Below are 25562 nucleotides of genomic sequence, written 5' to 3'. Positions count from 1 at the left end.
GGAGTACAGGATCAGGTTTAAGGTGCTGGTTTTAACCTTTAAAGCCCTATACGGCCTAGGACCCTCGTACCTACGGGACCGCCTCTCCTGGTATGCCCCACAGAGAAACCTACGGTCTACAAATAATAACACCCTCAAGGTCCCAGGCCTCAGAGAGGTTAGGCTGGCCTCAACTAGAGCCAGGGCCTTCTCGGCTGCAGCTCCAACCTGGTGGAATGCTCTGACACAAGAGACCAGGGCCCTGCGGGACTTGACATCTTTCCGCAGGGCCTGCAAGACAGAGTTGTTCCGCCAGGCCTTTAGTCAGGGCGCAGCCTGACCCCCTCCTCTGGCAACCTGCACAGAATTTTGTTCAATCGGTTGCCACCAATGTGATTTTAACTAATTTTTATAATGAAATTTTTTTAGAATGTGTCATTATTTGATTGTTTATTTGATTGTTGTTAGCCGCCCTGAGCCCGGCTCAGCTGGGGAGGGCGGGATATAAATAAAATTTATTATTATTATTATTATTATTATTATTATCAGACCAAAAGATCCACTGGCGAGCTTTCTATACATCACTAGCAAAACATTGAAGCATGCTCGTCTGGATAGTAATTACCTCTGGTTTCTAATTGACAGAAGGGTACCCACAGCTGTACAGCATGACGAGCCAACAAAGCCTTCTTAGACTCTGGTGCAAGAAAGGAAAGAATGGAACAAGCCAGGAAACTTTCTCTCCTGGTTGTATATTAAGGCTGCGATTCTCAGCAAAGGGCAGGGGGACCATAGGCAATAGCCGAAGCTCTGCCAGACTCAAGTTGGCAGGGCAGAAGTCAGGGTGAAAGAATGCTCTTGTATTCCACCATCCATTTCCTGGTTTTAATTTTTTTTGAGGCTGTTGTTCTCGTGGAATTAGACATGCTCAGAAGCACATCTACATTTCTCCCTCCTGCCAGGGGACTGGAGTGACTTTAGATCCTTCAGATCTCAACCGTTAAGAAGCTGCCTCATGCTGAGTCAAGCCATTAGACCATCTAGCTCAGGAACACCTACAGTGACTGACAGGGTAAGTGCCAACTCCCTGGGGCCCTGGGTGCCCAAGCACTCACAAAATTCCCAGTGAAAGGGCCAGGCACCCACAAATTTCAGTGCCAGGGCCATGCATGCTGCATGGCACCCATGGCCCTGGGCATGCACGGTTGCGGGGCCAAGCTGGCACTCCTGACTGACAGTGGCTCCCAAAGTTTCAGGCTGGGGTCTCGCCTTACCCCAGTTGGAGATGCTGGGAATTGAACCTGGGATTTTCAGCATGTAAGTCAGATGCTCTACTACTGAGCTACAGCCCTGCCAAAGCTTGGTCCTCCCCATCCTACTCCACACAGACATGCCATGCCCCCCTCCCCCAGTGCCACTGAAACACCCTCCTTTTGGGAATCAGCTAGACTGGTAAAGAAAAAGTGATTTATATGCATTGTATATGCAATACAGTGGTACCTCTGGTTACATACTTAATTCATTCCGGAGGTCCGTTCTTAACCTGAAACTGTTCTTAACCTGAAACACCACTTTAGCTAATGGAGCCTCCCGCTGCCCCCGCACAATTTCTGTTCTCATCCTGAAGTAAAGTTCTTAACCCAAGGTACTATTTCTGAATTAGCGGAGTCTGTAACCTGAAGCGTATGTGTGATGTACTGGTTAAGAGTGGTAGACTCGTAATCTGGTGAACCGGGTTCGCGTCTCCGCTCCTCCACATGTAGCTGCTGGGTGACCTTGGGCTAGTCGCACTTCTCTGAAGTCTCTCAGCCCCACTCACCTCACAGAGTGTTTGTTTTGGGGGGAGGAAGGGAAAGGAGAGTGTTAGCCACTTTGAGACTCCTTCGGGTAGTGATAAAGCACGATATCAAATCCAAACTCTTCTATGTAACCTGAAGCGTATGTAACCCGAGGTACCACTGTATAACATTGTGCCACCAGATGGTGATGTGGAGTCCTGTTTTTTCTCTACCTGTTTTCCCTGTTTAAATTTACAACACTTTAAACTGAAATGTTACTTTGATGTGTCTAGATCTGGCCTTGCTCTTACTGACATTAGAGCTCCCATATTGATTCAGCCAGGACATCAGAGGCTTCACTGACAGTGGGGAATAACATTTTTCATCGGATCTTCCTCTCTGACATCAGAGAAGCATGTCCAATACAACTTATGGCCCCTAGATTGTATGCAGTGAAGAGGCCAGTGTGAATGAAGATAGGAACTCTCAGCCCTTTCATCTCCCCAACCCCACCACCATCATGATGAATTGGTTAGGAATGGAGGAGGGATTCATTCTAAACCAATTTACACATGGAATTTGACATTTCCAACCCTATCAAGCTTTGCCCAGCTCAGACCGCCTCTTGCATCAAGCACCCACTTATTTCTGAGTTGCTTGTGCATTATATGATTGGGGGGGGGGCTTCTGGCACCAGGCTAACTGGCAGCCCAACTTTGCATTACAAAGATGTCTGCATATGTGATATGAAGACTGACAACAGCACCCCTGCCATGCGGGAATCCCTTACAGACGACCACACTGTAGTCAAGCTGTGACAGGAAGAGGGTGTGGTGGAGGCGGTCCACCCCAGGTGTCACCACTGAGGGGATGACAAAATGCCAGGTGGCACTCACTGCAGGGACTGCAGCACACCTGAGCCACATGTCTCTCCTGGGAGTGACACGGTGGCTTGAGTGCCTGCAGGCTGCATGCTGCCCCAAATGGTCTGCCCACTGCCTTTTCCTCAGCTATAGGGCGGCTGAGTGGGAGGAGGCAAGCAGACTCCTCGGAGGCCCACAGAGCTTCCTATGCTGGCTCGTCCTGCCCCGTGAGTGGCTGGCCCTGCCCCTGTGGGTGGCTGGTCCCGCCCCTGGGTGCTGGGCACGCACGCCGCTCCAGGTGCCCAATCAGCTTGCTTTGCCGCTGGTGACAGGCAGTCAAGTTGTGTATCCATAGCTGTGACCAGAGGAGAAATGACTGCTGGGAGGAGTGCAGAGAGAAGAAATACCATGGTGCATCAGAGACAGCACAACTGGATGGCTTCATCTGCCCCAGCTGCAAGAAAACATGTCTCCCCTGAATCTGTCTCTACAGCCACAGCAGGCTCTGCAACCATACAACAGCTTGACCTCACCCTCGAAGGCACACTCCTCCATTGTCTCCCAAGACAGATGGATGCCAAATATTCATGAATCCCATGAATTATAGGATAAAGATACATGCATTATGCATATAATGCATATAAGAAGTCTATCCTCACATGGCACTATATTTCTGCAGCATAATTTAAAAACTCTTAATACATACTGTATGTATTTTTACACAGTTCTATGTATGGTTGTATGCATTTCTTTATGTGCTGGTTATTTTAGGAGATCTGGAGTTTAAACACATTAAAAATGCATATTATAATATATGTAAAATAATGTGTCTATTAATGCCTATTATGTGAAAATGTTTCATATTTTTAGAGGAACTGGTAAAAAAAATGAAACTTCACAACTTTTTGAGAACAAGGAGTGAGAAGGGAATAGAAAAAAATCTGTGCAGATAAGCTCAAGATTTTTCAGAAAATGCCATTACTAGTTAATATCCCCTTAGATTACGCTACTACATTTGAAGGCACTGTGCATTTTCCCAGAACTTCATCTTTCAGTTATATACCACTTTGGGAAGCACAGATCATAGGGTTGTCAAAGTGCTGCTTTCTCCCTTCTGCATCAAGTGATGTTGAGGGGAGAAAGAAGCGCTTTGACAGCCCTATGTGTTGGTTTTTGTTTGGTTTGGTAGAAGGAAAATAATAATATATATGGTATAATGAAAGAAGGAGAATTTCCAGGATGTCTAAGATCCAGGTTTGGAGCAAGTACTCTTTGTTGAGAGAGCCCCCACAGATATTTAAAATCACAGAATATACAGCAAAGCAAAGTGTGGAAAATAGACTGTTAAAACTTTAAAATATCTCCTTCTACATTGCTTTCAAAGTTCCCCACTTCCCTTAGCATAGGAAGAGACCACATATGTATTAAGTTAAAAAGGTTTACTTACAAACTCTTCAAAGGTCAGATTTATGTGCTTTTCCATACAGCAGCAAGAAGAGCAGATAGTATAATTTAGATTCCAAAATGGTAAACGTTTCTAAATGATTTCTATAAAAACACAATGATGGTTTGCTTAGACCACACAGTTTAAGCTTGGAGCAGTTTGGTAACCCTTTTCCCCAAGGTGATGGGGACTGATGTAGCTAAGCCTAGCAGGACAACTTACTCTATGGTCTTAACCCCTTCGTGCATTAATTAGAGTTAAGCATGTTGGTTATGTGAGGTTAGATATCCCACACTATGCTCAGTGCTTTCCACATGCCAAGTGCAGGGCTGGCAAGTCACCTTGCAATGTGGTTTGCGAGTACCAGACAGCAAGCTGACTATTGGCCACTTGGGAATTCTATGTAAGTTATTTTGACGTGACCATGTGGTGTCATAATCATGCCATGTGACAGGTGGGTTTTCCCGCCCACCTTTCAAAATTGGCCCATGGGAGCCAAAAAGTTTCCCCACCTCTGCAGCAATGTAAACTTGGGCTGAATTAGCCTAACTACTGAGGCTTTCTTCCTGATTTACATTGACATCAGATCACATTTTTGCCCACCCTCCCTTAGTATGCATTTTCTGAATTAAATAGCACAGCTCTTCTTAATCCCCCCCCTCCTTTCATTAGAAAGGGATAACTTTGTTGTGTAATTAGCATGCTTGTAATGAAGGATACAGAGATTATGTGCTAATTTCTCTCCCACACACAGAATTTTATCAGCAGTAATTGCATTAACATCTTTTCTTTTCTCCCCCACCCCTTGGGGCTTTGTAAAATTTGCATTTGGCCCTATCTCCCCAGCCTGCCCCACTCACTGTCCTGCTCTGCAAATTTCCCAGAGAACCTCAAGCTGCTTAAGAATAAAAGGACGAAAATGTTGATACATTTCAAGTTCCTTTTTTTAAAAGACTATTTTTTACACCCTCCTCAAAGAGGCAAAGAAAACATTTCTGGAAGTGCCAACAAATAAATACCTTTGTTTCTGCACAAATATTTCTTGTACCATTATAACCAACTAACTCCATTTATTGTAACCTGGGAGGGAATGGCTTTAATTAAGGCTTCAGGGTTTGTGCATTACGGAAATGGCCATATACTAACTTGGTACTGGAATTTGGTTTAGAGACTCTGATCAGCCCCCTAAGGAAATGTATCTCCCTCACTCTTCCAGGCCCCACAAATTTTGGTTGTGGGAGTAAAAAAACAGGGTGGGAAATAAAAGTAGATGCAATGCTGAGATAGGGAGAAGATCTGCAAAACCCATTGCCCTGATGAGGAGGCACATTATCTCCCCCCCCCCATCTAATGAGCACAGAGGGAGATAAACTGAGCTTCACAGATCAGCTTTGGAAGAGGGACTGTGTGAGTGTCCTCTGTTTGTGTGCTCGGGAATGTGAAGTGGCCATGCCCACTGCTGGCTTGTGGCTCCCAGAGGATGAGCTATGGATGAATATAGTCCTCAAGTCAAAATCAATCCTTGGTGTAAGGGAAACATCCAGCGTTGTTTTGAAAAGCCAAAGCCATTTGTAATCATCTAGAGAGGCTTACACCCCCCTGCATCCCATGCCTTTCTAAGGGGATAAAGGAGGTATAGATTTCAGACCCTAAGGGGATGCTTTAGGGTGTCATCTTGCCAATGAATGATCCTGGCCATGAATATTAATCTCTTTTTTTACCTCTCTCTTTAGATGTAATAATTATTGCATTCATCTTCATTATAACCCTGTGGGCTGGGTTTTTTTTATTAATACAGGGGAAATGAGGTTATGAGTTAATGACTTGCCCAAAGCCAGTCTAAGAGTGCATGAGAGCATACAAATGGAGCAAGGGGCGGGGGCAGAGAGTGCCTTTCTAGATCAGACTTGGCTGGTCCAGCATTCAGTTTCAAACAATAGCCAACTGGAAGCTCCTCAAAGGCAGGGCATGAAGGCAATAGCCTTCTGCTTATTGTTTGTCCAGAGTATTTCGTATTCAGAGGTTCAAGGGGCACCTGCAACAGTATGGAATAGTTCTCAGGTTACTCATAGGATCATATGACCATAGGATTGTAGAGCTGAAAAGGATTCCAGGGTAAGAGTTCTTCGGTAGAATCCATAATCTGGGCCTTGTGTAGAAATAAATGAGCTTCCCACTTCAAAAATGAGTTTCAAAGCTTTACTGAAGAACAGAATTAAATACAAGTTACAAAAGATAAAAGTTACAAAGAAACAAAGTAACACATTGCACTCAAGTAGCAGGCAATGTGGTTCAGTCCTTTAAGTAAGTGCCTTATGCAGTTCAGAAAACTTTCTCTGGTCCCAGAGTGGGATTCTAAGCTTATTCATCATTGCAGAATTTAGTTTCATCTGTTGCTGCAATTACTAGCCATCACTGACTTCTCGAGTTTCCTCTCCCATTGTGAGAGATATGCAGCTCAGTTTCTGGTGATGAGTCATCAGATAGCTTAGCGGTGTGAAATGGAAAAACACCAGCCTTCCGCTTTCACCTAGAGTGAAACCTCTTGATTGAGGCTAACTTCTTTGCTTTGCAAATGCAAACCTTTGCAAAAAACAACAACAAACTTCACTACTTACAAACATTACATTATATGCACATTAAACTTTTAACTTTAACATCTAATTCAACTTCCTGACAGATGGTCATTCAACTTCTGTTTAAAAACCTCCCATGAAGGAGAGTCCATCACCTTCCAAGGTAGTCCATTTCACTGCTAAACAGCTCTTACCCCCAGAAAGTTCTTCTTAGTGTTTATTCAGGAACATCCTTTCTTGAAATTTGAATCCATTGTTTGGGTCCTGCCCTCTGTTCCCATAAGATAATCCAGTGATTTGAAATGCCTGACAATGCTCCATTAAATGCTTAGCAGTGCCAACATTTTTCTAATCAGTCATATGTAAATATTTTTATGCCTGCCCTTTCTCTCTGTTCATTAAAAGCAACCATCCTGTTGACCCTATTATTCATCAAGAGAGAAATGAGATTTTAATGATGGTGCACCAGCCAGCTCAGTTATTAGTATTATGTGACAATACAGAGATGTGAAACACCCCCCATTTTTAAATACACACAAACACACACATCTTCCTGTCCTTGAGATTTGTTATTATCAAAACATTTTTAAAACACATACAATAGAGGAGAGCAAAACAGAAAGAGATGCTACTTTAGATCAAAGGAGGAATGGAGTGAATGGAACTGGCACACGGTAGATGAAAGTTTATTCGATTGGCCATGGAAAGTGGCAGCTTTTATCAGCATCAAAGGAATATTGAGAAAGAAACAGAACACAAAAAGCAAAGACGAGGTGCCTCTCGACCCCACAAATAGACAGGACTTCCACTTAATGGTAGAGAGTGCTGTTGGTCAAAGGACAGGCTCTGGTGGAGACTTTTTGGATGACTATGCATGTGGCCTTGCAAAACTTCCACAGTGCATCAAATGTTCAGCATTTTCTACTAGAGATAAATGCAACTTACATTGTCCTCACCTGCTGACCAGCGGGAGCAAAGGCAACCCTATGTTTCTTGCATAGACTTTATTTCCTTGAGCCCTCCTCCCAAGTAAGAATCTTTGTGAATTACTATATAAAATGGAATTGTGTGTGGATCAGAACTTAGTTACCCCACTGGATTCACAACTCAGTTTTCAACAGTTAAAATATATCAAAACACACAGATTGTCCTTTTTAAAATAATAGTGCAACAAAAATCAGAAATAGTTTTTCAAAAAGACAATTTCGACTCTCTGAACTCATCTTCCCTTTAATAATTGAGGCCTAGTTTTGATGGCTACAGCAAAAAAACACATCACTATCTTTTCCAGGGTGGTAGAGTGGTTAAGAGTGGTAGACTCGTAATCTGGTGAACTGGGTTCACGTCTCCGCTCCTCCACATGCAGCTGCTGGGTGACTTGGGCTAGTCACACTTCTTTGAAGTCTCTCAGCCTCACTCACCTCACAGATACAGGTAGGTAGCCGTGTTGGTCTGCCATAGTCAAAATAAAAAAATTCCTTCCAGTAGCACCTTAAAGACCAACTAAGTTAGTTCTTGGTATGAGCTTTTGTGTGCATGCACACTTCTTCAGATACACTGAAACAGAAGTTGCCAGATCCTTCTATATAGTGAGAAGGTGGGGAGGGGTATTACTCAGAAGGGTGGTGGGAATGGGAGATTGGCAGATAGCTGAGATGAGCCTGTTGACGACTCTTAACGACTGCAATAGGTCTTCCAGGAAAAGCCTCAGCTATCTGCCAATCTCCCATTCCCACCACCCTTCTGAGTAATACCCCTCCCCACCTTCTCACTATATAGAAGGATCTGGCAACTTCTGTTTCAGTGTATCTGAAGAAGTGTGCATGCACACGAAAGCTCATACCAAGAACTAACTTAGTTGGTCTTTAAGGTGCTACTGGAAGGATTTTTTTTTTATTTTCACCTCACAGAGTGTTTGTTGTGGGGGGAGGAAGGGAAAGGAGAATGTTAGCCGCTTTGAGACTCCTTCGGGTAGTGATATCAAATCCAAACTCCTCCTCCTCCTCTTCTTCCTCCTCCTCTTCTTCTTCATTCTGTAATCTTAGGGCTGGAGTCTACCATTAAAACTGAAATATAATTTACCGGGTTCCCCAAATGCAGAAGAAGTACTTGGGAAATAAACTGGGATCTTATCTATCATTATTATTATTATTATTATTATTATTATTATTATTATTATTAAAGAAACCCTACATTATAGAAGAACATGGGCTGCTTAACATTCAAGTAGGTGAGGTATTTTGAAATGGATGCAGTGGAGACCAGTCAATTTTGGTGACAGGGGCACTGCCCCACCTGCCTCAATCTGCCCCCCAGTCAGCCTCCACCTGCCTGTCTTCCTGCTTACAATCAGTCCAATGTGACAGATTAGAGAACTGGGCCAAAACAAACAAGATGAACTTTAACAGGGAGAAATGTAAAGTATTGCACTTGGGCAAAAAAAAAAATGAGAGGCACAAATACAAGATGGGTAACACCTGGCTTGAGAGCAGTACATGTGAAAAGGATCTAGGAGTCTTGGTTGACCACAAACTTGACATGAGCGTGTGATGCGGCAGCTAAAAAAGCCAATGCAATTCTGGGCTGCATCAATAGGAGTATAGCATCTAGATCAAGGGAAGTAATAGTGCCACTGTATTCTGCTCTGGTCAGACCTCACCTGGAGTACTGTGTCCAGTTCTGGGCACCACAGTTCAAGAAGGACACTGACAAACTGGAACGTGTCCAGAGGAGGGCAACCAAAATGGTCAAAGGCCTGGAAACGATGCCTTATGAGGAATGGTTAAGGGAGCTGGGCATGTTTAGCCTGGAGAAGAGGAGGTTAAGGGGTGATATGATAGCCATGTTCAAATATATAAAAGGATGTCATATAGAGGAGGGAGAAAGGTTGTTTTCTGCTGCTCCAGAGAAGCGGACACGGAGCAATGGATCCAAACTACAAGAAAGAAGATTCCACCTAAACATTAGGAAGAACTTCCTGACAGTAAGAGCTGTTCGACAGTGGAATTTGCTGCCAAGGAGTGTGGTGGAGTCTCCTTCTTTGGAGGTCTTTAAGCAGAGGCTTGACAACCATATGTCAGGAGTGCTCTGATGGTGTTTCCTGCTTGGTGGGGGGTTGGACTCGATGGCCCTTGTGGTCTATTACAACTCTATGATTCTATGATTCACTGCTTCTCTGCTCCCTCCTCAGCACTGAGGCTTTCAGAACTCAGCAGGGAAGAGAATGGAGTCAGAAAATGAATGACTTGCCTTTGCCCGCCATTGACTCTGGGTCCGCCTGCTGTCGGTCTCCCTGCCTTCTGACCTCCCACTCTCAATGAGCTACCAGCCCAAAGAATGAATGAAATGTTGATTTTAACAAGTTGGGTTGTGCTATATATTTCCGGTGTTACTTAACTGTGTGTCTTGGATTACGCTGTAAAGCCTACAGCCCACCCTGTGAATTTGTGATGAAGGGTGGGCGTCAGTGCTAAAATAAAAAAATAAAAACACATCTCCTGATCAGGCCCATTTTTTCCTGAAGCATGCAAAACAATTTAGCATTTGAATAAGCAGCCACTTACTGAAGGAGAGGAGGGGACAGGAGGGCGGGGCGGGGGGGGGGAGCAGGCTAACCGTGGCATTTCAGTTCTCTCTCCGGCTCATTTGTTGTAACATTATTGGCCTTTTAATGTTTTGAATATTGATCTGAAATGTGATACAATGCAGTTATGGGTAATGATGACTCATGCGTTGTTTCCATTGTATGGATACAGCAGGCTGACAGCAACAACAAATCCTTTGCTAAATGTCAATTTGCCTCATTAGCATTGCCCTGGCTGGTGTCCCACTTAGCTGCGGCAGACTTGGCAGCACTTTAAAAGGAAAGTAAACTTCAAAAAGGTTTCTGGACACTACAAGGAGAAAACACAGCGGGCATTGTGCGCTCAAAAGCAGTTTCTATACAACCTGGGGGCTTGGAATCTACTTACTTAACAGTGGTCAGCACTATGAAGAAAACACCATAACCCATCGAAAAAGTGCTTACTGACTGAATCGTAGTACAGATATTGCTTAAAAGTGAAAAAAGGCCATTAGATGGCTTGCCACAGAGTTACACAGCTGTGATTGCACAGAAAAAGTGTAGGGATTTAGCTTCCACCAGAGGCTCGGGTTTCTCCATCAGATACTCAAGAATCCCAGCTTTCTTTTTTTAAAGGTTCCAGTTTCTTATAGCTCTCGCCATTGTAAAAGATGGGCTTTTAATTTTAAAAGGCTTTAGATGACAAAATATTGGAGCTCCAGTGTGCATGGTGCACATATGGAGCTATGGAATTGTAGGAGCAAGCTGGTTATCTTTTGTGGTTAGGTGTGCATTGACACCTCCACTGCAGCTCGGTCTGCTGTCCTGAAAATTAAGAGCCACCAGTGAATGCACAAAGCATTCCCCAACTCAGTTGGCCTGTGGGGCTTATGACCCCACTGGAGTCCCCATGGAGCTTAGAGTCATGCGCAATGACTGCTTATATGTTTGAGGTCAGAAGAGCCTCAGGGGGCACCAAATGGCCTTTGAGGAGGAGTCTTTGTACCTTGCCTTCCAGATGCACCATAGTCCCTACAAAGCTGATCCTCTCTTCACCTTGAGTCCTCTTTATCCTTCAAAAGCTCTTCTGTATTGAACAGAATGCTCCTTTAGCAGAGGAAGGACTGCTTCAGATAAACTACTTCTTTTGGATGGGATCGCATCAAATAACATGGAGAACTTTTGCAGTTGTATTTGGAATCGAGCATAATTATACAGCTAGACATTTCCAGAGACACAGGTGGCCCAACGCTCAGCACCAACACCTTGGTCATCCTCAGCACAGGTGTAGAAAAATCCCTGAATCTCTGGATTACTTCAAACATTGTTTTTCTGTCTACAAAATTATGATAAATAATAAGCTTAACAATGAAGCCATACAGAAGTCAACTCTGCACTATGTGATTTCTATGTAGGCAAGAGTTTGTGTGTATAACAGGAAGTAGTTAGTCATTAATTTAGCAAGTGTAGGTCACAGCCTGTTCACCTGCTAGAATCCAGTTGAAGGCTGTCACAATGGGAAGGCAAGGGCAGTCAGCAAGGTACCCTCCAGGCACAGTGCCATTTTTCTAGAAAAAAGAGGTTTCGGAACTCACCATGAATGCCTCCCTTATTCTCTTAGAATGGCAATGGTGCCCACCTGAGAGGTGCTGGAGCTTAGTTCTTGTGAGTTCCCCCTGAAAAAAGGCCCGTAAACATTGGATTACAGCTCAGATCATATCATTGGGCACACTAGCTGGTGGGAGCTGTAGTCCAATACCATCTGTAAGCCCACACATTCCCGCCCCTACCCTAGACCTTCCAATGGTCTTTCAGGTGTTGTTGAACTACCATGATCCATGCTTGCTGGGGCTGATAGTCCAACACCCTTTGTTCTGTGGTGGCTCTTCCACTACAAAGCCAATCATCTCCAGACAGCACGGCTAATGGTCAGGAATGATGGAAGTTGTAATAATAATAATAATAATAAATTTTATTTATATCCCGCCCTCCCCAGCCGAAGCCGGGCTCAGGGCGGCTAACAACAATAAAAAATAAATAAAATAGTACAACATTCTAAAATCATTCATTATAAAATTAATTCAGATCAAATTGATGGCAACCATTGGGCTAGAGATTCTGTGTAGATTGCCAAAGGAGGGAGTCAGGCTGTGCCCTGACCAAAGGCCTAGTGGAACAGCTCTGTCTTGCAGGCCCTGCGGAAAGATGTCAAGCCCTGCAGGGCCCTAGTCTCTTGTGACAGAGCGTTCCACCAGATCGGAGCCACAGCCGAAAAAGCCCTGACTCTAGTTGAGGAGTTGAGGCCAGCCTAACCTCTCTGTGGCCTGGGACCTTCAAGATGTTTTTATTTGAAGACCGTAAGTTCCTCTGTGGGACATACCAGGAGAGGTGGTCCCGTAGGTAGTTGTAGTCCAGCAAAAGCATTTGGAGGACCACACATTGACAGTCCCATACTCTAGAGGTAAATGATCATGAAAACAGGCCTGAATAGGCTACATCATTGGTTAACAGTAATAATTTCTACTATTTCCCCCCTCCAACATCACCATTTACCTCTTCACTGGCTTGCCACCTAGTCATTTAGATCAATGTTCTGCTTTATCTATTTCTGCTTCTTCCCATTCAGCTAGCTGGCACTTGCACCTGGTTCTGCATGTCCCAAACACATAGTTATACCAGTTGAAAAGAAAGAACAAATTTGCCTTTAACATCATTCTAAAAGTTGAAACCTCAGACTGCTTAGTTATCCCTGTCAGCCTCCCTCGGAGTTACAAATTACACCTTCTGCCAAGCCCGTCAATCCAGAGCCGTCCAACACACGGAATGGGGCTTCCACAGGCAGACAAGCATTTTCAAGGTTGGGGAAAGGGAGGAACCTGACCAGCCTTATAATCAATCTCAGACAGTTCCACCTGACAAGAAAATCACCAATGCAAGACGCTGTGCTGCCAAAGGCAGTGGGTTACTAGACGACAGCCCAGATACAGCGCTGGCAGATAAATTCTACTCTGAGCAATTTTCAATGCACCATTTGTGTTATTCAGATAATCCAGCATCAGAATAAAGCAAGATAAATGCTGAGTTTTGCTTGCTGGAAACTGTTTTATGTTGTTAGCAAGGCCTAGGTAACTGATCTATGTGCATTCCGAATGGAACCCATATTGCTCAAGCCAGAAAAGGGGGACTTGGTGCCAAAGGAACATGAAACTAAAAAAAGGAGAGGTGAAACCTCAAAAAATTGCTGGATTTGAGCACTAGGAAAGCTTAAAGGAAATTGCAGCCGCATTTGAGAGAGGGGAGTAAGCTTTTGTTTGGAGTCCATAAAAGTGTGAGTTAGTAGGAGAAATGTGCAAAAATGTGTTTAACAGGCAAATGTAAACAAACAGAGATGCATCTATGTAGTTGTGTAATGGGGAGTTCATTGACTATGAACTTCATTGACTATGCTTCATTGACTATGCAAAAGCCTTTGACTGTGTCGACCACACAAGCTATGGCAAGTTCTTAAAGAAATGGGAGTGCCTGATCACCTCATCTGTCTCCTGAGAAATCTCTATGTGGGACAGGAAGCTACAGTTAGAATTGGATATGGAACAACTGATTGGTTCAAATTGGGAAAGGAGTATGACAAGGCTGTATATTGTCTCCCTGCTTATTTAACTTATATGCAGAATTCATCATGCGAAAGGCTGGGCTGGATGAAGCCCTAGCCGGAATTAAGACTGCTGGAAGAAATATCAACAACCTCAGATATGCAGATGACACAACCTTGATGGCAGAAAGTGAGGAGGAATTAAAGAACCTTTTATTGAGGGTGAAAGAGGAGAGCGCAAAATATGGTCTGAAACTCAACATCAAAAAAGCGAAGATCATGGCCACTGGTCTCATCACCTCCTGGGAAATAGAAGGGGAAGAAATGGAGGCAGTGAGAGATTTTACTTTCTTGGGCTCCATGATCACTGCAGATGGTGACAGCAGCCACGAAATTAAAAGACGCCTGCTTCTTGGGAGAAAAGCAATGACAAACCTAGACAGCATCTTAAAAAGTAGAGACATCACCTTGCCAACAAAGGTCCGTATAGTAAAAGCTATGGTTTTCCCAGTAGCGATGTATGAAAGTGAAAGCTGGACCATAAAGAAGGCTGATCGCTGAAGAATTGATGCTTTTGAATTATGGTGCTGGAGGAGACTCTTGAGAGTCCCATGGACTGCAAGAAGATCAAACCTATCCATTCTGAAGGAAATCAGCCCTGAGTGCTCACTGGAAGGACAGATCATGAAGCTGAGGCTCCAATACTTTGGCCACCTCATGAGAAGAGAAGACTCCTTGGAAAAGACCCTGGTGCTGGGAAAGATGGAGGGCACAAGAAGAAGGGAATGACAGAGGACGAGATGGTTGGATAGTGTTCTTGAAGCTACCAGCATGAGTTTGACCAAACTGCGGGAGGCAGTGGAAGACAGAAGTGCTTGGCGTGCTTTGGTCCATGGGGTCACGAAGAGTCGGACACGACTAAACGACAACAATGGGGACTTCTGAAATACTGATGATGTTATATTTAGCCATATCTCCCAGGCTTTTGGGTAGACTGATGGGAGATATTTTGTTGACTGTACCTGCTGTTGTAATGTTGCTGAAGAAGGTTTTGGTATTTGGTGCTGCTGTATTTTGCTGGAATAGGCTTTTATAACTGTTGTTGGCCACTGTTTCATATTACGCCTTATTATTGCTCTAATTTTGCACTAAATATTCACCACTTTTGATTTTCAGTTATGTTACTACAGTGGTGCCTCGCAAGACGAAATTAATTCGTTCCGCAAATCTCTTCGTCTTGCGGTTTTTTCGTCTTGCGATGCACGGTTTCCCATAGGAATGCATTGAAAATCAATTAATGCGTTCCTAGGGAAACCGCCTTCAGACCAGGTCCGGGGACAGTCTGTCCCCGGACCTCTTCTGAAGGCTGGGGGGGGGACAAGGGCTTTTCTTCCCACCCCCAGCATTTTAAAAAACCGCGGGACAGCGGAGGACTTCTCCGCTGTCCGGGCGATCTTAAAATGCTGGAGGGCGGCATTTTAAAATCGCCCCGGACAGCGGAGGACTTCTCCGCTGTCCGGGGCGATTTAAAAGCCCCTGGGAAGGCAGGCAGGGGGGACAAAGACTTTTGCCCCCCGCCAGCCTTCAGAAGAGGTCCTGGACCTCTTCTGAAGGCGGGCGGGGGGCGAAAGTCTTTGCTCCCCCCCGCCTGCCTTCAAAAGGTGTGCCCGCGGCGGCGGGAGGTGTCCCCTGCCCCCCGCCCGGCTTCGGAGCACCGGGAGAAGCGATCTCCCCGCAGCCCCTTGCTGCAAAAGACGTCCGGGGGAAGCGGGGAAGAAGCGCTTCGCTTCCCGCTGCCCCCGGACGTCTTTTGCAGCAAGGGGCTGCAGGGAGATCGCTATCTCCCCCCAGCCCCTTGCTTCAGAAGAGGTTCGGGGGCAGCGGGAAGCGAAGCGCTTCGCTTCCCCGCTTCCCCCGGACGTCTTTTGCAGCAAGGGGCTGCAGGGAGATCGCTATCTCCCCCCAGCCCTTGCTTCAGAAGAGGTTCGGGGGCAGCGGGAAGCGAAGCGCTTCGCTTCCCGCTTCCCCCGGACGTCTTTTGCAGCAAGGGGCTGCAGGGAGATCGCTATCTCCCCCCAGCCCCTTGCTTCAAAAGAGAAGACCCGCTGTCCCCGGGGCAAGCTTCGTTTTGCGAAGCAAGCCCATAGGGAAATTCGTCTTGCGAGGCAACTCGAAAACGAAAAAACCTTTCGTTTTGCGAGTTTTTCGTCTCGCGAGGCGTTCGTCTTGCGGGGTACCACTGTACTTCTCCTGGGGGCACATGGAATGCTTAATTATATTCAGTCCTAAGTGGTGCCACATTTCCTAGTGCTACGGCTAATGCTGTTTCTGTGCTATTCCCCACATAAACACCTATGCCTCCTGCCTCTTCTTTCTGAACTCATAATGTGAAATCAGACTTTGTGCAGTGAGAAAAATGGCCGATGTACAGCCAATGGGATCTGGCTTCATCATTTTCTCAGTGAGGGTCAGTGGGTCTTTTTTAATTTTTTTCATACATAACAGAATCAACAACTATGTCCAAAGTTTTAAAAGTAATAATATAGTGTTGGAAACTAACAACATCCAGATGCTCACAGATTCCCCATCCCCCAATGGGACTTGTCTATGAGCCATGAATTAGAGCCAACTACATATTCAAGGGTTAAACCACAGAGCCTAGGACTTGCCGATCAGAAGGTTGGTGGTTCAAATCCCCGCGACGGGGTGAGCTCCCGTTGCTTGGTTCCTGCTCCTGCCAACCTAGCAGTTCAAAAGCACGTCAAAGTGCAAGTAGATAAATAGTATCGTTCTGGCAGGAAGGTAAACGGCGTTTCCGTGCGCTGCTCTGGTTTGCCAGAAGCGGCTTAGTCATGCTGGCCACATGACCCAGAAGCTGTACGCCGGTTCCCTCGGCCAATAAAGTGAGATGAGCACCGCAACCCCAGAGTCGGTCACGACTGGACCTAATGGTCAGGGGTCCCTTTACCTTTACCTTACATATTCAAGAGAGATTATATTTTTTGCCACATGTTTTAGAACACTATATTGGGGGAGGAGCAGTCAAAAGAAGCTATAGTTATATCTATCTATATGTATATCTATATCTATAAATTTTTATTGTTTTTTTGCATGAAAAACTTAATAACATCATAACAAATATTTGGCTATCACAGCCTAAGACTTCCCTCAATCCCCTTCTAATGGTTTTCTAAATTCCTCTCTATTTTTGCATTTTATTACTATACTTATTGCTTTAAATCCACTTTTACATCATCTAGTTTTAATCCTTTCCACAATAATTTATAAAGTCCTCCTTACAAAACTTCTTGTAACCCTACAAGCAATGTTAAATAATTACAATTGTCTTTTAAATACCGTACAACATAAATTTCTTCCAGTCCTTTAGGAAAATCTGGTCCTGCTGGTTTCAGATTTTCTCTGTTAGTCTCACCAGCTCAGCATAGTCCATCAGTTTTGTTTGCCACTCTTCTTTTGTTGATATTTCATCTTGTTTCCAACGTTGGGCTAATAATATTCTTGCTGCAGTGGTCACATATAAAAACATGTTTTTATCATTGTTATGGATTTCTGAACATACCATACCAAGTAAAAGAGCTTCTGGTTTTTTTTGAAAAGTATATTTCAACATTTTTTAAATTTCATTCTAAATCATTTCCAGGAAGTCTTTTACTTTCTTACATTCCCACCACATATGGTAAAACGTGCCTTCTTTTTATTTACATTTCCAACATTTATTATTTGTTTTATACATTTTGGCTAGTTTTACTGGTGTTATATACCATCTATACATCATTTTCATTATATTTTCTTTTAGTGCACTGCAGGCAGTAAAGTTTATTCCCTCTTTCCATAATCTCCCCCAGTCGTCTATTGGTATATTGTGGCCTATGTCTGTAGCCCAATGTATCATAACTGATTTAACTTCATCTTTTAAATGTCATTCCAATAGTAATCTATACATTTTGGATAGTATTTTAAATTTATTATTTAGCAATTCCAATTCAAATCTCGAATTGCTATGTACAAATCCATTTTTATTTTTGTTTTCTTTAAACATTTCATTGACATGACGATAATGCAAGCTATATGTCAGGGAACTGACATCAGAGCGAAAGGAGAAGGAGAGGCTCCCCGATTCTGCAGGAGAAGGTACCAGCACCAGGGGGAGACACAGCTTGGTAGAGGGGGAAGGAAATCGGCGTAACACCAAGGATCCAGGAGGGGATATGGGGGGAGCGGGGGGAGAGCTCTGGGATTCTTCCCTGGACATCAGTGAGGAGAGCACTGGTCCTCCACTACCCACGCCCTCCCTGCGCAGAAGACTCCCGCGCAGTGAGAGGCGGAGACGACTGGGAGTCAAACAGCTTTTATGCTGGAAAAGGTTTAAGAAACGCCCACAGACAGATTCTGCTAGCGACTGAGGCAGCCACGCTGAGATGGGCTGTGCAGTCAGGACGGTTTAACCCAGGCAATTAAGCTCCCTAACGGGGACAGTTTACGCACGAGTAACTCAAACCCACTACACTATAGTTATATCTTGCTGGATGGGAGCCTTGTTTCAAGCCCTTGTCCCCCGAAAAAGGAACAAGGCCTTTCCTATCTCACAACAAGCCATAGAGCTTGAGATGGTGTAGCTGTTTCCCATCATGTATCTGTGTAAGACACATGCAAAAGGCAAAACAAATTTCCAACAAGATATTCTGTGCATTAATTATTTCTTAACCCACTGCAAATATGTATGGAAGAGGGAGTACTGGTTCAGTTCATATTAGGAATTTTGCATTCGTTAGAACTCAGACGTTTCTTTGCATTTCCTTCGGTGCCTTTTCTGAAATTAATATATGCAAGCAGAGATGGGTTCTGCCAGTGGAGCTCCTATAGAGCATAACTGTCATTCATCAGCGGACGGGTGGCCCTGAGAGTAAACCATCATTACGGTTTCATAACATGCAGTTTCTTACCTCTGACTTTAAGATCCTTTGTGTGATTCTGCACCAGTTACTGTGCCTTAAGAGTTATATTTTTTTCTTTTTAGAAAAGAATATATGAAAATAATTAATTTCATAGGGCTGCTCTGAAGCTAAATTTATTAATATTTCTTTTAAAAAAATATTTCACTGATGATGTGATGGACGGTGGTAAAAAAGTGTATAGTAACGTAATGGGTTTTTGGATTATGCTGAAGGCACTGCTTTTCCCCTCTCATTTTCTCTCTCTTGGACTGGTGGGGTAGATCAGGTTGATTAAATAGCTATCAAGAGAAAACAAACAGAAATGTTTGATAACCTGATCTGGAAAAACAGACAACATGCATTTGCTGGAAAACATCTGAATGCAGGGACGCGGACTTAGAAAAAATATTGGGGGGGCCCGGGAAAGCTCATGAATAATAAATAAGCTCATGAATATGCAAATAAAGTGGCTCCGGCCCTAAATAGGGCAAGCCACGCCCCCCCAGCCAGCCGATTGGCTGGCTGGGAGGTGTGGCCAGTCGGGATTCCCCTGTTCTCGCGGGATTTCCGGCAGTGCCTCCGATTAGGGCGCGCGGCTGGCTGGCTGGCGAAGGAGCAGGTGAGGAGGAGGCGGGGGACGGCGGCGGCGCTCTGCTGAAAGGGCGCCCGCCCGAGATTATTGGGGGGGCTGAGCCCCCCCCAAAAATTTTTTGAGGGGGCTCGAGCCCCCTCAAGCCCCATGGAGTCGGCGCCTATGTCTGAATGGCTAGTGGAAAGCATTTTTACTTGGCTCTTGCAGGGTTTGTGTGAGCCCATGCAACAAAGAAAGCAGCAAAGACCTCTGCCTATATTTACACAGTGGTACCTCGGGTTACATACGCTTCAGGTTACATACGCTTCAGGTTACAGACTCCGCTAACCCAGAAATAGTACCTCGGCTTAAGAACTTTGCTTCAGGATGAGAATAGAAATCGTGCTCCGGCGGCGCAGCAGCAGCAGGAGGCCCCATTAGCTAAAGTGGTGCTTCAGGTTAAGAACAGTTTCAGGCTAAGAATGGACCTCCAGAATGAATTAAGTACTTAACCTGAGGTACCACTGTATTCCATGTGGACCATCGATTATTTGCAATGAAACTTGGAGTGGGGAGTGTAAATTGGTTGATTTGTTTATGTGCAGTTATGGATCTGGTTGAAAACAGAACAGGTTGAGTACCAAAGAAAGCAGATCAGGACCTGATGGCAAGAGGCAGGTGGCCTCAGAATAATCTCCATACATAAACTCATTCTTACTCTCTAAAAAAAACGAGGCATAAGCAATATAAGCTGCTTATTTTGCTCTGGCTAAACCTAGGGCTTGACCTGCTGTGGCTTTAGAACTAGTATTTTCCCTGCTTCAAACTATAGACTCAGATGTTTAGAACTGGAAAAGTTTATTTGGAGGTTATTTAATCCAATTTCCTGCTAAGTGCATGATCTACGATGAAGGGTACAGGTTAGTCAGATGGCTGTCAAGTCTCTGTGTAAATACCTTCAGCAGGTGAGCCCATCATTATCCAAGGCAAGGTATTACCGTATCAAACAGCAAGTTTCTCCTAATTGTTACCTGAAATATGCTTCCCTTTGATTTCCACCCATTAGTTTAAGCTCTGTCTTCTGCCTTCTCTTGTAGCTACAGTTCTTTCATATTTATTTTTTATTTTTTGCCTAGGCTGATAAAGTAAATAAGCAGGGTTGTGTGTCTCTGCGTGTGTTGTTATGAAGACACATTATATCTTCACAGTGCTCTCCCCCACAGAAAATGGACCCTGTAAATACTGCCTTGAACTTTTCACCACTCAGTGTAGAATGAGTGAAGCAGGTTTATTCTTCAGCTCCATTAGGAGTTTAAGAAGACTGGAGTCTGTTGCTGGCACAGCAATCTAAGATTGCTTCACAGATCTTAAAGTTGCTCAGGTTGGTATGACTGACTTGAAAAATCCAGCTTTGATTTTATTAAAAGCAGAAGCCCAGGTTTTTAAGCCACAGGGACATGGGAATATGATTGCAGATTACAAAAAAGGCTCAGAAATTGACATTTCCTAGATGAGCACTTGTAGGGTTGCCAAATGCCAAGTATTTCACCTGCCCAATCAGCAATTTGTACTGCCTTGGGCAGTATCAGGTATTTTCTTGAAGAAACTAGATACTTTGAAGCAGAACCTGGTACAGTGTTACCTCAGGTTACATACACTTCAGGTTACAGACACTTCAGGTTACAGACTCCGCTAACCCAGAAATATTATCTCGTGTTAAGAACTTTGCTTCAGGATGAGAACAGAAATCGTGCTCCGGCGGCACAGCGGCAGCAGGAGGCCCCATTAGCTAAAGTGGTGCTTCAGGTTAAGAACAGTTTCAGGTTAAGAACGGACCTCTAGAACAAATTAAGTACTTAACCCGAGGTACCACTGTAATAGATTTGGAGTGGAGAATGTGGGGCCCTCCAGTGTTGGACTACAACTCCCAAAATCCCTGATGACAGGCCAGGGGTGAAGAACAGGATCTTGCCAACAGGCCAGACTGTTATCTCTGCTCCTCTACCTGCTGCAGTCCAAGTTTGACAGATGGGCAGGGATGCCCAGTTGTCCATCACAGATGACATCACAATGACATGAGATGATGCTTTTTTACTGTCATGCTTTGATATCAAACTATGCAGGCGAAAGAACAGCCTGCAAAGCACCAACCATCAGCTAAGGATTGGGTCTTGCAGAATCCCTTACAAAGTGCTCCATAAAAACCAATAATTAGCTGATGGTCGGGTCTTGTGAAACCCCTTGCAAAGTACTTCGGAAGAGTTTTGCAGAGCACTTTGCAAGGGTGATAATCAGGTGATTGTCGGATCTTGCAAAGCTCTGTGCACGGTTCATTTTGCAGGGCATTCCAGGCATCGCTGAACAGCTGATAGGTGGTGTCTTCACACACCTCTTTGACTGAACCTTTATAGGCAGGTGGATTTGGCTTGGACAAAATGGTTATATGGACCAAACTAGGAGGTCTTACGGGCCTAATTCTGCCCATGGGCTGCAAGTTCCCCACCCCTCCATTGAGCCATTGTGACTGGGACTGATGGAAATTGGAGTTCACAAACATCTGGAGGGCCATAGGTTCCCCACCGCTGGAGTAAAAGTTAATTTCTTTTCTATTGATTCTGCATCTCTGCTCCCAACATAGCAAAATCCACCAGGACATTCCAGCTTCCAACGCCTTGCCCACCAAACTCACCAAACATTCCAGGCTCCAACGCCTTGCCCCCCAAACTCCATCCAGTGATCAGAACAGTGACTAAAATTTTGAAAACCACTTCTTTGGAAACCTAGTATTTTCCCATTTGTTTATTCAGTACATTGTGCTGATGGTAGCCTTGAAATCATGGGTTCTGTTCCTGGGCACTTATGAATGTGTCCACTAGTACAACAATGTAGCAGGAAACCAACTTACCTTGTTACCCACTTCATTTTAAATTTTAAAATAAACTTTAATCCTTAAAATGTAAATGAAAGCCATTGCCGAAGAAATCCCAGGAAAAGGAAACGCTAAAGAATATTTATCTTGGATTCTTTCAGTTTCTTCCTTTTAAAAGCATACTGGAATCCATTTGAGGGGAACGATATTTTCTTCCTCTTTCTTCCTTGTTGATGGCAAAATATAAGTTACATATTATGGAGTGCCATCTACTGGCAGTTTCTCTAACTAGTGACTCTATGCCTATGCTACTAACCTCTTTTATCCAAGTTGCCTTGAGGGCATCGAAGGCAATCAGACACTGGGGAAAAATGAGAGATTCTGACACACAGAATTTCCTCTAACATGAAGGACAAGGAAAGGAGCAACCATAAATTTCGGATAATTGTTTGACAGTTGTGTAATGAGGATTCATCTCTGAATACGTACTGCTTATACCTTTAAACCCAGTTCCATGCACAGCATAAATAAATCCAGAGTAGCCATTGAATCCTTTCTCCAGAAAGAAATACACAAGTTTGAAGCAGGCGGTTCATAACGCATTAGGATTTAAGATAGGATAGCAATGAATGGCTAGAATCAGAGTCACTCTGTTCCTGTAACACAGGCATAGGCAACCTTCAGCCCTCCAGATGTTTTGGCCTACAACTCCCATGATCCCTAGCTAACAGGACCAGTTGTCAGGGATGATGGGAATTGTAGTCCAAAACATCTGGAGGGCTAAAGATTGCCTATGCCTGCTGTAATACTTTGAGAACATGGGAGCCTTGATACATATATGGAATTCCTACGCAATCAAGCACTTCCTCATTCATTTCAATGGAAGGGACACGTGACTCTTTTGCACATGTACAACCTCCCCCAATATTGAAGTGAATGGGGTAGCCTACTCACACGACAGCTCCATGCATGATGTGGCACACCTCTGGAGTCCTGATCTAGAGGCCCTGGGTTGCCCTGTCTTTTCAAGCAAGGATTCGAGCATGTGGTTGTGCTTATAGTAACCAAATTCTCTACTAGTAATGGGGGAGAAATGAGATTCTGTTTGCGTTTAAAGGGAAACCTACCCAATTCACACTTTCTGGAACCATACCAAAACATGGCCATTCTCTGAAATGTTCACTTCTCTGAATTTTGCTGTGCACTTCTCAAGGCAAATATGTAATGTGTGCAAAAATGCATATACAATGGTAGAGTGTGCATAAAAATAGTGAAAATAAACATTCTTTGGAAATTGAGTATATTGCTTTGGAAATTGTGTACATTAAGCAAGATTGCATTTAAAAGTATGCACATTTTTTACGCAATCTTGCTTAATATACACAAAAACGCTGATGGGTTTTTTATGGTGACTTTTTTATTTTAGAAAAGCAAACGGATAGGGATCTGTGGAGAACTGAATTTAAGATTGGAAAAATGAGAAAGCAAAATTGATAGATTTGCCTTTCCTTACTCTTCACCGAAACCCAAAAAGCTGAATGCTGTAATATTTTCATACGTAATGCAGATACAGTCCAAATGTTCAGTTTGGTTTAGTTTGGTTTGCTTTAGTAATACAAGATGATTTTTAAAATAAAAGGCACACATACAGCTTTTAAGCAGACAAGACTCAATCCTCGCTATAGAATCCTTAGGGCAGATGTCACATGAGGACAACACCCCAACACCATGTGACATGCAAGTCAAAACTCTGAATTGGTATCGCTCCAACCACCGAACCATGCTAGAGTGGTTGCAGATGAGATTGGTTCCCTACCTCTGTTCATTTCTTCTCTCCTGCTCTTCTCTCTCATTTGTACTGAATCCTGCACTGAGACAGTAGGAATCTTTAATCTTCTCTTTGAATTCATTTGAGATGTGATAGATCTCGTTTGCATTTAAGAAAGTGTCAGTGGGACCATGATAATACATCTCAAATGGTGAAAGTTTGCATCTTAATTGATTACCCGTGATGCTCTCTGGCCAAGTCCTCAGCTACTAATAAAGCATCAAGGGGTGTAAATGCAAAGGGAAGGGGGAAGGGAAGGCACTGAAGAGTTTAAAAGGGATTTGTGATAATTCCTCCAAGACGTCCCTGTGTGATGCTTCCCGGTCAATAGGAGATTAGATCGAAGAGTGGATTTAAACAAAGTGTTGGCTCATCACAGACATTTTTAATCCCCTTCTATCCATTCCCACAATAGGTATTAATGGAGAAACAACACACACACACACACAGCCCTGCAGAGGTCTTTTCATTTTCCTCTTCTCTTCCTCTTTCTTTTTTAATTCACCAGCATATCTAGTTGAGCAGCAAAGAACTGAGCTCTCATGATCCCTTTGTTCCCAAGAAGGTAGCTATCAAGATGAAATCTGAAATGTTGATACACGATTTCAGAACTGACAAGTTCCCCACTGTAATCTGAAACCTTCTGGATTTTAGTCTGACTTTGTAAAGAAAGAAGACAACTTCCACGCTCTGGAGAAAAGGTGGGATGGAACTGTTGGCTCTAGAGCACATATTTTTCATGAATAAGGTCTAGAATCATAGACCTCCAGTCTAGAAGCCTGAAACTGTATAGTTGGAAGGGATCATGAGGGTCATCTAATCCAACCCCCTGCAATGCAGAATTCTGTTTTGCCCAACATGGGGCTTGAACCTGCAACCCTGTGATTAAGTGTCTCTTGCCCTACAGACACAGCTACCTGCTGGGTAGCAACTGCTTGGTAACACTTGGTGGGAAAGATCTCTGCTTGGTTTCCTGGAGAGCTACTCTAGTCAATGTATACCAGGGCTAGCCGTCGTGGTGACCTCCAGGTGTTAGACTACATCTCCCACCATTCCTGAGACTAATGGGAGTTGAAGTCCAACAACCTCTGGAGGCCACTATGTTGGCTACCTTTGCCATTTAGAATGACCTGGCCATACTTTGGGAGGGTACCTCCAGGTATGTCCAACATAAAGATATGTCTAATATATAATGTAGGGATAGCCTGCTTCCAAAAGCTAAAGTCTACATACAAAGAGGTCTACCAGTAGACTCCCCATATTATGGAGATAGGGCACACCTACTCCTCTCTCAGAGCTGCAATTCCCAGAGTTCCCTGTGAAGCAGAATTGACTGTTAAACCACTCAGGGGGTTTAGAGAGGAACAAAAGCTCCTAACAACCATCAGCTTCCTTCAGAAACTGCAGCTTCCAGAATTCTTTGGGGGAAGTCATGGCTGTTTAAAGTGATAACAGTGCTTCAAATATATGGTGTGAATGTGGCTCAACACTTTGCTGTTTACAACCATAAATTTTAAACATTGCAGATCTGATGAGAAAAGTTAA

The sequence above is a fragment of the Podarcis bocagei genome (assembly GCF_964188305.1).
Source record: "Podarcis bocagei genome assembly, chromosome: 10".
Classification (NCBI taxonomy): Eukaryota; Metazoa; Chordata; class Lepidosauria; order Squamata; family Lacertidae; genus Podarcis; species Podarcis bocagei.
This window is presented reverse-complemented; position numbering follows the sequence as displayed.